Source organism: Mus caroli, chromosome 8 (genome assembly GCF_900094665.2).
Source record: "Mus caroli chromosome 8, CAROLI_EIJ_v1.1, whole genome shotgun sequence".
Lineage (NCBI taxonomy): Eukaryota > Metazoa > Chordata > Mammalia > Rodentia > Muridae > Mus > Mus caroli.
In genome coordinates this window covers 2298632-2309111 of record NC_034577.1, presented here as the reverse complement: position 1 = coordinate 2309111, position 10480 = coordinate 2298632, and positions in this window count along the sequence as shown.

Sequence of the window (10480 nt, the reverse complement as noted above, 5' to 3'; positions counted from 1 at the left end):
TATCAGGGTCCTTTCAGCAAAATCTTGCTGGTGTATACAATGGTGTCAGCGTTTGGAGGCTGACTATGGGATGGATCCCCGGGTATGGTCATACTCATCAAAGGTAAAATCTTCCAAGAGGAACTCTCAATTCTAAATATCTATGTAGTCCACTTTTAATAGGGTTATTTTATTCTCTGGAGTGTAACTTCTTGAGTTATTTGTATATATTGGATATTAACACTTTATCAGATGTAGGGTGGGTAAAGATCTTTCCCCAATCTGTTGGTTCCCGTTTTTTCCTATTAACAGTGTCCCTTGCCTTACAGAAGCTTTGCAATTTTATTAGGTCCCATTTTTTGATTCTGATTTTTGATATTAGAGCATAAGCCATTCGTGTTCTGTTCAGGAAACTTTCCCCTGTGCTCATGTTTTAGAGGCTTTTCCCTACTTTCTTCACTATAAATTTCAGTGCATCTGATTTTATGAGGAGGTCCTTGGTATACTTGGACTTGAGCTTTGTGCAAGGCGATAAGAATGAGTCATTTTGCATTTTGTACATGCTGAACACCATTTGAACCAGCATCATTTGTTAAAAATGCTGTTTTTTCCCACTGGATGGTTTTAGCTTATTTGTCAAATATCAAGTGTGTGCTTTCATTTCTGGGTCTTCAATTCTGTTCCATTGATCTTTCTGCCTGTCTCTGTGAGATTCCTCCTCACAACAGTTAGAGTGGCTAAGGTCAAAAACTCAGGAGACAGCAGATGCTGGTGAGGATGTGAAGAAAGAGCACTGCTCCATTGTTGGTGGAATTGAGAGCTGGTACAACTACTCTGCAAATCACTCTGGCGGTTCCTCAGAAAATTGTACATAGTACTACCTGAGGACCCAGCTATACCATTCCTGATTCTCCAACATAAAACAAGGACACATGTTATTATTATTTATATTAGCCAGAATCGGGGGAAAAAAACCCAGATATCCTTCAACAGAGGAATAGTTAAAGAAAATGCGGTACATTTACACAATGGAGTACTACTCAGCTATTAAAAACAATGAATTCATAAAATTCTTAGGCAAATGGATGGAACTAGAAAATATCATTCTGAGTGAAGTAACCCAATCACAAAAGAACACACATGGTATGCACTCACTGACAAGAAGCTCAGAATACAAAGGATACAATTGACAGACCACATGAAGCTAAAGAAGAAGGAATACAAAACCGGGAATGCTTTAGTCTGTCTTAACAGGGGGAACAAAATACACAAGAGAGGAAATTTGAAGACAAAGTGTAGAGCAGAGACTGAAGGAATGGCCATCCAGAGACTGTTCTACGTGGGTATTCATCCCATATACAATCATCATTCCCAACCCTATTGTGGATGCAAAGTAACGCTTGCTAAAAGGAGCCTGATATAGCTGTCTCCTGAGAGGCCCTGCCAGAGCCTTACAAATACAGAGGTAGATGTTCACAGCCAACCACTGGACTGAGAGCAGAGTCTCCAATATTTGGAGGAGTTAGAGAAAGGACTGAAGGAGATGAAAGGGTTTGCAACCCCATAGGAAGAACAACAATATCAACCAACCAGACTCCCCAGAGCTTCCAGGGACTAAGCCACCAACCAAGTAGTACATATGGCTCCAGCTGCATATGTAGCAGAGGATGGCTTTGTCAGGCATCAATGGGAGAAGTCCTTGGTCCTATGAAAGCTTGATAGGTGCCCCAGTTTAGGGGAATCGAGAGCAGGGAGGTGGCAGTGGGTGAGTGGGTAGAGGAACATCCTCAAAGAAGCAGGGGAATGGAGGATGGGATAGGGTGTTTCCGGAAGGTGGGAAAACTGGAAAAGGGGGTTACATTTGAAATGTAAATAAAGAATAAAATAAAAACACTATGTGATAGAAACCATACCTGACAGCATTAAAGTGGTCAAGAACTTTAGAAAAGATAGATCATGGTCTCTGGAGGAAAACCTACTTATATTTTGCTAAAGGAACATAGCAATAAAATGGCTCCTAATAACATATTGCTAACATGGTGCATCATGCAAACACAATCAGATAAGCTTCTTTTTTTTTTTTTTTTTTTTTTTTTAGTAGACGATAATTAACACAAATACCGACAGCTTGATAATGTTCAGAGAGCAAGAGACATATGTTTTGTACCAACTACACTCCAGGAAATTACTCATGCCCAGGACTTGTTGGCTAGTATGGAATAGACTCTATATTTGTGTGTGTGTGTGTGTGTGTGTGGTTTTGGTTTGTTTTGGTGTTTTTATTTGTTTATTTTGGTTTTCATCTTGGTTTTTTAAAGACAGGTTGAGAAAGAAAAAAAACTAACTAACATAATGTAATAAAATGAGCATCAATATTCACGTTTATCCTACCTAGAACTTAAATAACAGAGAAAATACAGTTTCACAAAAATATTAATTAATAAACAGCAGGCATTGAGAAGGTTCAAGCCTAGGTAATACAGTTAACAATAAATGAACCCAAAACAAAAGAATATAAATGCAAAAATAGGAAGAAAATGTTTCCAAATATAAATGAAAATATGCTGAAATGTTCAGCCTTATATGTAGTAAGTGAAGTACTAACTACCATTTTTTGTTGGTTATTTTATTTATTTACATGTCAAATGTTGTTCCCCTTCCTGGTCTACCTTCCGCAAAACCCCCATCCCATTCCCTCCCCTTTGCCTCTAAGAGGATGCTTCCCCACCCACTCAACCACATCTTCCTCATCCCTCTAGCTTCTCCTTAAGCAAAGGCATCAAGTCTCCAAAGGACCAAGGGCTTCCCCTTCCACTGATGCCAGATAAGGCAATCCTATGTAGCTGGAGCCATAGATCCATCCAAACTAATTACCATTTTTATGGAGAAAAAAAAAAAACAAAACCCTATATTTTGATAATTAGTCTAGACACGTTGCTAGCAAAAAATAATTACTTTTATACAGGTTTGGGTTGTCTAGCACCATCCTTCATAAGAGCTTGAACACTGTGAAGTGCAAATAGTAACATCATGTAAGATTATAAATGAAGTAACCATTTTGCCTATCAACAGTACATAACCCAAATGGTTAGTTAATAAATGATGTCAAAACCACACAAGGTTTAAAGCAAAGAACTAAGATAACTATGACTATGTCTGGCAAGAAGACTCAACAGAAAAGGTTGCTTACTGTAATGTATGGCTGACTGGTAGAAAAAAAGGCATATCTTTACAAGTCATTCTCTGACTCTAAAATTTATATTAAATGTAACAATATTTATTTCCCAAATACTTAAAATAATGCATAAACATTAAAATAGGTATAGTATGTTACACATACATGTACACAAAGAAAATAAGATTACATATCTACATACTTTTATATATTGAACCTCAAATATAAAACTGAAAGTCAGTACAAAAAAAAAATGATGACCACAGTTACTCACATTATGGAGAGGGAGAACGAAGATTGCTCTTTCAATACATTTTTATAACCTTTGATTTTTATTTTCAAGTCTTTTGATCACATATTCAATTTCATTAATCAGAAGATGGATAGCAGACCAAGTAATTGTTAAAACATACATGTCCCTAAACATTCTAAAAATGTTTATTCAACAACTCTGATGTGTCAGAAGCTGCATCAGGCATAGGAGAATAAAAATGGCGATCCCCGTAATTAAGGAGCATAGAGCCTGTTGAAAGAAGCTGACAGGCAATCATGACCTAGAATTAAAACTGGAGTGACTGAACAAAAAAGGAAAAAAATTCAAATGGGAAAGCCACTTTAAAATAATGTCTTTGATAGGAGTTAGGCTGCAACCTCATGGAATGAAGGCTTTATACATATTGAAACATCACTGGTGAGAGCATAAGTAACTGGCATTCAGGAAGGATTACCAAAATGAAGTTCAAATGTTCTTCTTGGCCCAAAAGTCTAGAGGAGAAAACAAAAGAATTAAATCATAAGGAATCATCAGAAGTGTCCACCTAGGTTGGATTTAGGATATGTTTTATTTTTTAAGAAGTTTCTTTTCAAGATTCTTCTGTTATTCTCACAAAAGAGAAGGCTGGTGTATTTTCTAAATAAGCTAGCAAATGGTTTAAGACATAAAAAAATGTCCTTGGGAAAAATAATAATATAAAACGAAAGCTATTGTCAACCTCACTAGTATCTAAAATTAAGTGAGTTGGTCATATTATAATTTATATGGCTTATTTCACAGTAACAAATCTCAATGCAGTATTACTCAAGTTAAAAAGACACTTAGATTCAAAGTGTTTTATTTTTAGTCATTAGAGAAATGTGTCCATGGTGAATATTAATTTCTTCCAGAATCAGCTGGGAGAAGCTGATGGTAATAAGGCAAATGTTTTGCCTGTTTGGTTCTGATAGGTACAAGTTCCACATAAAAACATCCATTTAGTTGAGGGGAGTATTGTGTAAAGGCACTTCTAATCAAATCCAGATATCTTTCTGGTTTGGTATCATTCACAAAGGCAACACGTGTGAGAGAAGATGGATTCTGCTGAGAAATCACTATCTAGAGAATATGTCAGGAAGTTTTGGGTTAATCTTAACTCACAATATGACTTGGTTATCTGGTTGTGTCCTTGAAGAGTTTTGGTTTTTGTTTTGTTTTGTTTTCATGGAAGACAAGATGATTGAAAAAATGTATGATACAAATGACTCATTCAACCCAGATAAAGCAAACTCCACAGTGATTATATTTAGAGGGACTGAATGCCTCTAGTTTCTCATAGGTGTTCTTGTCAACCAGAAAACAATGTGTTGATCCTGTTTTAAATATGAGCATAATTTTGTCATTCAGAGAAAATTCACAAACAAAAAACACATTTTCAGGCTCCATCAACAGCTCTGCCAAGCATGGAGTTTTCAAGTATAACAATGGCAGCTGTTCCAACTAGTAAGAGCAGCTGGGAAAAGTGGGCACAGTGTCATTATCTTACAGATTATGATTTGTTGGAACACTGCCCAAAATACCATGTAGGCTAAGTGACAGCAGTTAGTGCCTGATAACCCCTTTCACATTTGTGTTTCATTTCAGCAGAAGAAATTAACAGTATCACATATGCAAAAGCAAACAAGGCATTCAGAATTTTTACAATGGCTGAGATGTAAATCAGCTTGTTTTGAGATACTTTGAACTGCTTATATTAAAGATCAGCATGTTATGTTAGCCGCTTCATTTCCTAAAACATCACAAATAAATGAAGCTTGCACTTGGGAAGAAAAATTAAACTGCTATACTCTTCAAAATTTCCCTGGCATATAATCTCGTTTTTATCATTTGATATATTCACAGTTTCAATAGGCAAGATGATGTCAAAATGATCAAGGAAATACAAATTCAGAAAGCAAGATAAAATTTCCAACCATTCATGTGGTATTTTTTTACTAAGATGTTTATTTACCTCTCCTCTCCCCTCAGTCCTTGCCTCCCTCCTTCCCTCTCCCAATATCCACCTCTCCTCCCCTTCTCCACAGAAAGGGGAGGACTCCATGGATATCAGCCAGCCTTGGTATATCAAGTTGCAGTAAGATTAGTCACATCTTCTCCTGAGGCTCAACAAGGCAGCCCAGTTAGGGGAAAGCAATGTTTTCAGAGATACCAATTCCTTCCACTTTAGGACTCCCACATGAAGACCCAGCTACACAACTGTTACATATGTGCAAAGGGTCTAGGTCTACCCCATTCATGCTCTCAGGTTGCCAGTTCAGTCCCTGTGGGCTGCTATAGTCCCAGGTTAGTTGATTCTTTAAATTTTTTTGTGGTGTCTCTGATCCATCTGGCTCCTTCAAGCCTTCAGCTCCCTCTTCCATTGGATTTCCCAAGCTCCACTAATTTGGCCGTGGGTGTCTTCATCAGTTTTCATCAGTTGCTGGGTATCAGCACACTGTAAGTAAGATGTGGAATTAGTTAAAATCTTTACATATTCTCTAGGCTCTCATTTTGTATTTTGACAGTGATCTTAGCCTTACAGAAGCTTTCAGTTTCATGAGATCCCATTTATTAATTATTGATCTTAGTGTCTGAGCTGGTGTTCTGTTCAGAAAATTATCCTATACCAGTGGGTTCAAGGATATTCCATACTTTCTCTTCTATCATATTTGATGTATAAGGTTTTATGTTAAAATCTTTGATCTACTTGGACTTCAGTTTTGTGAGTTAGATATGAATCTATTTGCATTCTTCTATATGCAGACATCCAAGTAAACTAGAAATATTTGTTGAAGATGCTTTCCTTTTTCCATTGTATGGTTTTGGCTTCATTGTCAAAAATCAAGTATCTATTGGTGTATAGTTTTACTTCTGGGTCTTTCATTAGATAGCATGGATCAACCTGTCTATTTTTATGTGACTACCATACAGATTTTCTAATTTTTTTTTTTTTTTTTTTTTTTACGATTTCTCTATAGTATAGCTTGAGATCAGAAATTGTGATGCCTCATAAGTTCTTTTATTGTACAGGATTGTTTTAGCTACTCTGGTTGCTTTGTTTTTCCACATGAATTTGTGTATTGCTTTTTCAAGGTCTGTAAAGAATTGAGTTGGAATTTTGATAGGAGTTGCATTGACTCTGTAGATTACTTTTGGTAGGATGATCATTTTTATTATAATAATCCTACTGATCAAAGATCATGAGCAACTATCTGTCTTCTGATATCTTATTCAATTTTTTCTTCTTCTTTTTTTAATTAGGTATTTTCTTCATTTACATTTCCAATGCTATCCCAAAAGTCCCCCATGCCCTCCCACCCCCACTCCCCTACCCACCCACTCCCACTTCTTGGCCCTGGAGTTTCCCNGTNCTGAGGCATATAAAGTTTGCAAGNCCAATGGGCCTCTCTTTCCAGTGATGGCCGACTAGGCCATCTTCTGCTACATATGCAGCTAGAGTCAAGAGCTCCGGGGTACTGGTTAGTTCATATTGTGGTTCCACCAATAGGGTTGCATATCCCTTTAGCTCCTTGGGTACTTTCTCTAACTCTTCCATTGGGGACCCTGTGACCCATCCAATAGCTGACTGTGAGCACAAGAACTTCAAAAGTCTTTTTTTTTTTTTTTGGACTGGTCCAGAAATTTTATTTTATTTTTTAGATTTTAGATTTTTTTCTTTTTTAATATTTTTATTAGGTATTTTCCTCAATTACATTTCCAATGCTATCCCAAAAGTCCCCATTACCATCCCCCCCACTCCCCTACCCACCCACTCCCACTTCAAGTCTTTAAAGAAGAAAAAATTGACTAGTCTCTGCAGGATCCGGGAACCAAGATGGCTCCCCCGGGTCCTCTTGGCTTTGCCATCTTGGTTCCTGGATCCATCCAAGACTAGTCATTTTTTTCTTCTTTAAAGATTTGAAGTTGTTGTCATATAGGATATTCACTTGCATGGTTATAATTAAACCATGGTGTTTTATTTGTGACTATTGTGAAGAGTGTTGCTTTTCTAGTTTTTGTCTCAGCTTCCTTATTGTTTGAATAAAGGAGTACTACTGATTTGTTTTTTTGAGTTAATTTTGTATACAGCCACTTTGCTAAAGGTATTTCTCATCCGTAACAATTCCCTATTAGAATTTTTGAGACCACTCATGTATACTATCATATAATCTGTGAATAGTGATACCTTGACTTCTTCTTTTCCAAATTGTTTCCTCTTAATCACATTTAGTTATCTTACTGTTCTAGCTAAAACATAAAGTACTATACTGAATAGATGCAGAGAGAGTGGGCAGCCTTATCTTATCCCTGAGACTAATGGAATTGATTTAAGTTTCTCTCCATTTAATATGAAGTTGTTTATTGGCTTGTTGTATATTGCCTTGTATCTCTGATTACTCCAAGACTTTTACCATGGATTTGTCAAAGTAGTTTTTAGCATTTAAGAAGATGATCACATGGTTCCTTTCTTTCAATCTGTTTATATGGTAGACTACAGTGATGGATTTTTTTATGTTAAACCATCACAGAATCCCTGGGATGAAGCCTACTTGATCATGAAGGATGATGTTTTTAATGTATTCTTGAATTCTGGATTTTGTTTGTGAATACTTTGTTGACCATTTTTGTATGAATGTTCATAAGAGATATTGATGTGAAATTCTCATTCTTGGTTGAGTCTTTGTATGGTTTGGGTATCAGAATGATTGTAACCTCATATATTAATTTTGCATTGTTTCTTCTATTTAAATATTTGCAATAACTTGAGGAGTATTGATAATAGTTCCTTCTATAAGGTCTGGTAAAAACTACAGTAAAATCATCTGGTCCTGTGTTATATGGCATGATCTATTGATAGATATTATTTAAACTTCATTTTGTCATGTAATAAATATCTTGTTTTCTCCATCTATGGTGACTGAAAGTTTTGCTAGGTATAGTAGTTTGGGTTGGCATCTGTGGTCTCTTACAAATCTTCTTCCCAGACCTTCTAGCTTTTAAACTCTGTTGAGAAATCAGGTGTAATCCTAACAGGTCCACATTTGTGTGTATGGCCAATTTCCTTTCGTTATTTTATTATTCATTTTTCTCTATATTTAGTGATTTGATTGTGTTTTTTTTTACTAAATATTTTCTTTATTTACATTTGAAAAGGTTATCCCATCTCCTTTCCTGTTTTATTCTACAAAAACCTCTTATCCCCTTCCCATAACCCCTGCTCACCAACACACCCACTCCCTCTTCCTGGCCCTGGCATTCCCCTACACTGGGGCATAGAGCCATCACAGGACTAAGGACCTCTCCTCCTATTGATGACTGACTAGGCCATCCTCTGCTACATATACAGCTGGTTTCATGAGTCCCACAATGTGTATGCACTCTTTGATTGGTGGTTTAGTCCCTGGGAGCTCTGGGGGTACTTGATAATTCATATTGTTGTTCCTCCTACGGGCTGCAAACCTTTTCAGCTCCTTCAGTCCTTTCTCTAGTCCATCATTTGGAATCTGTACTCACTCCAATGGTAGGCTGCCAGCATTCACCTCTGTATTTGTCAGGAACTAGTAGAGTCCCTCAGGAGACAGCTATAACAGGCATCTGTCAGCAAGCAATTCTTGGCATCCACAAGAGTGTCTGGGTTTTGTTGATTTTATATGAGATGAATCACCAGGTGGGGCAGTCTCTGGATGGTCATTTCTTCAGTCTCTGCTCCATACTCTGTCTCTGTAACTCCTTCCATGGGTACTTTGTTCCCCCTTCTAAAAAGGATCAAAGTATCCACACTTTGATCTTCCTTCTTCTTGAGTTTCATGTGGCTTGTGAATTGTATCTTAGGTATTCTGAGCTTCTGGGCTAATATCCACTTATCAGTAAGTACATACCATGTGTGTTCTCTTGTGGTTACCTCACTCAGGATGATAGTTTCTAGTTCCATCCATTTAACTAAGAATTTCATAAATTCATTGTTTTTAATAGCTGAGTAGTACTCCAATGTGTAAATGTACCATATCTTCTGTATCCATTTCTTTGTTGAGGGATATCTGCGTTCTTTTCAGCTCCTGCTTGTTATAAATAAGGCTACTATGAACATAATGAAGCATGTGTCTTTATTACAAATTGGAGCATATTCTGGGTATATGCTCAGGAGTGATATTAGTAGGTCAACAGGTAGTAGTATGTCCAGTTTTCTGAAGAACCACCAAACTGATTTCCAGAGTGGTTCTACCATCTTGTAATCCTACCAACAATGGAGGAATATTACTCTTTCTCCGCAACCTACCTAGCATCTGCTGTCACCTGAGTTTTTGATCTTAGCCATTCTGACTGGTGTGAGGTGGAATCTCAGGGTTGTTTTAATTTGCATTTCCCTTATGACTAAGGATGTTGAACATTTCTTTAGATGCTTCTCACACATTCAATGTTCCTCAGTTGAGAATTCTTTGTTCAGCTCTGTACCCCATTTGTAATAGGGCTATTTGGTTCCCTGGAGTCTAACTTCTTGAGTTCTTTGTATATATTGGATACTAGCCCTCTATCACATGAAGGATTGGTAAAGATCTTTTTCTAATCTGTTGGTTGCCATTTTGACCTACTGGCAATGCCATTTGCCTTATAGAAGCTTTGTAATTTTAAGAGGCCCCATTCATAAATCTTAGAATATAAGCTACTGGTCTTCTGTTCAGGAAATTTTTCCCTGTGCCCATTTGCACATGGCTCTTCCCCTGCTTTTTCTTCTATTAGTTTCACTGTATCTGGTTTTATGTGGAGGTCCTTGATCCAACTGTAAAATCTGGATGAAATGGACAAATTCCTAGACAGATACCAGGTATGAAAGTTAAATCAGGACCAGATAAACAATCTAAACAGTCTATATCCCCTAAAGAAATAGGAGCAGTCACTAATAGTCTTCCAACCAAAACAATCCCAGGACCAGATGCGCTTAGTGCAGAGTTCTATCAGACCTTCAGAGAAGACCTAATTCCAATATTCCTCAAACTATTCCACAAAATAAAAACAGAAGGTACTCTACCAAATTT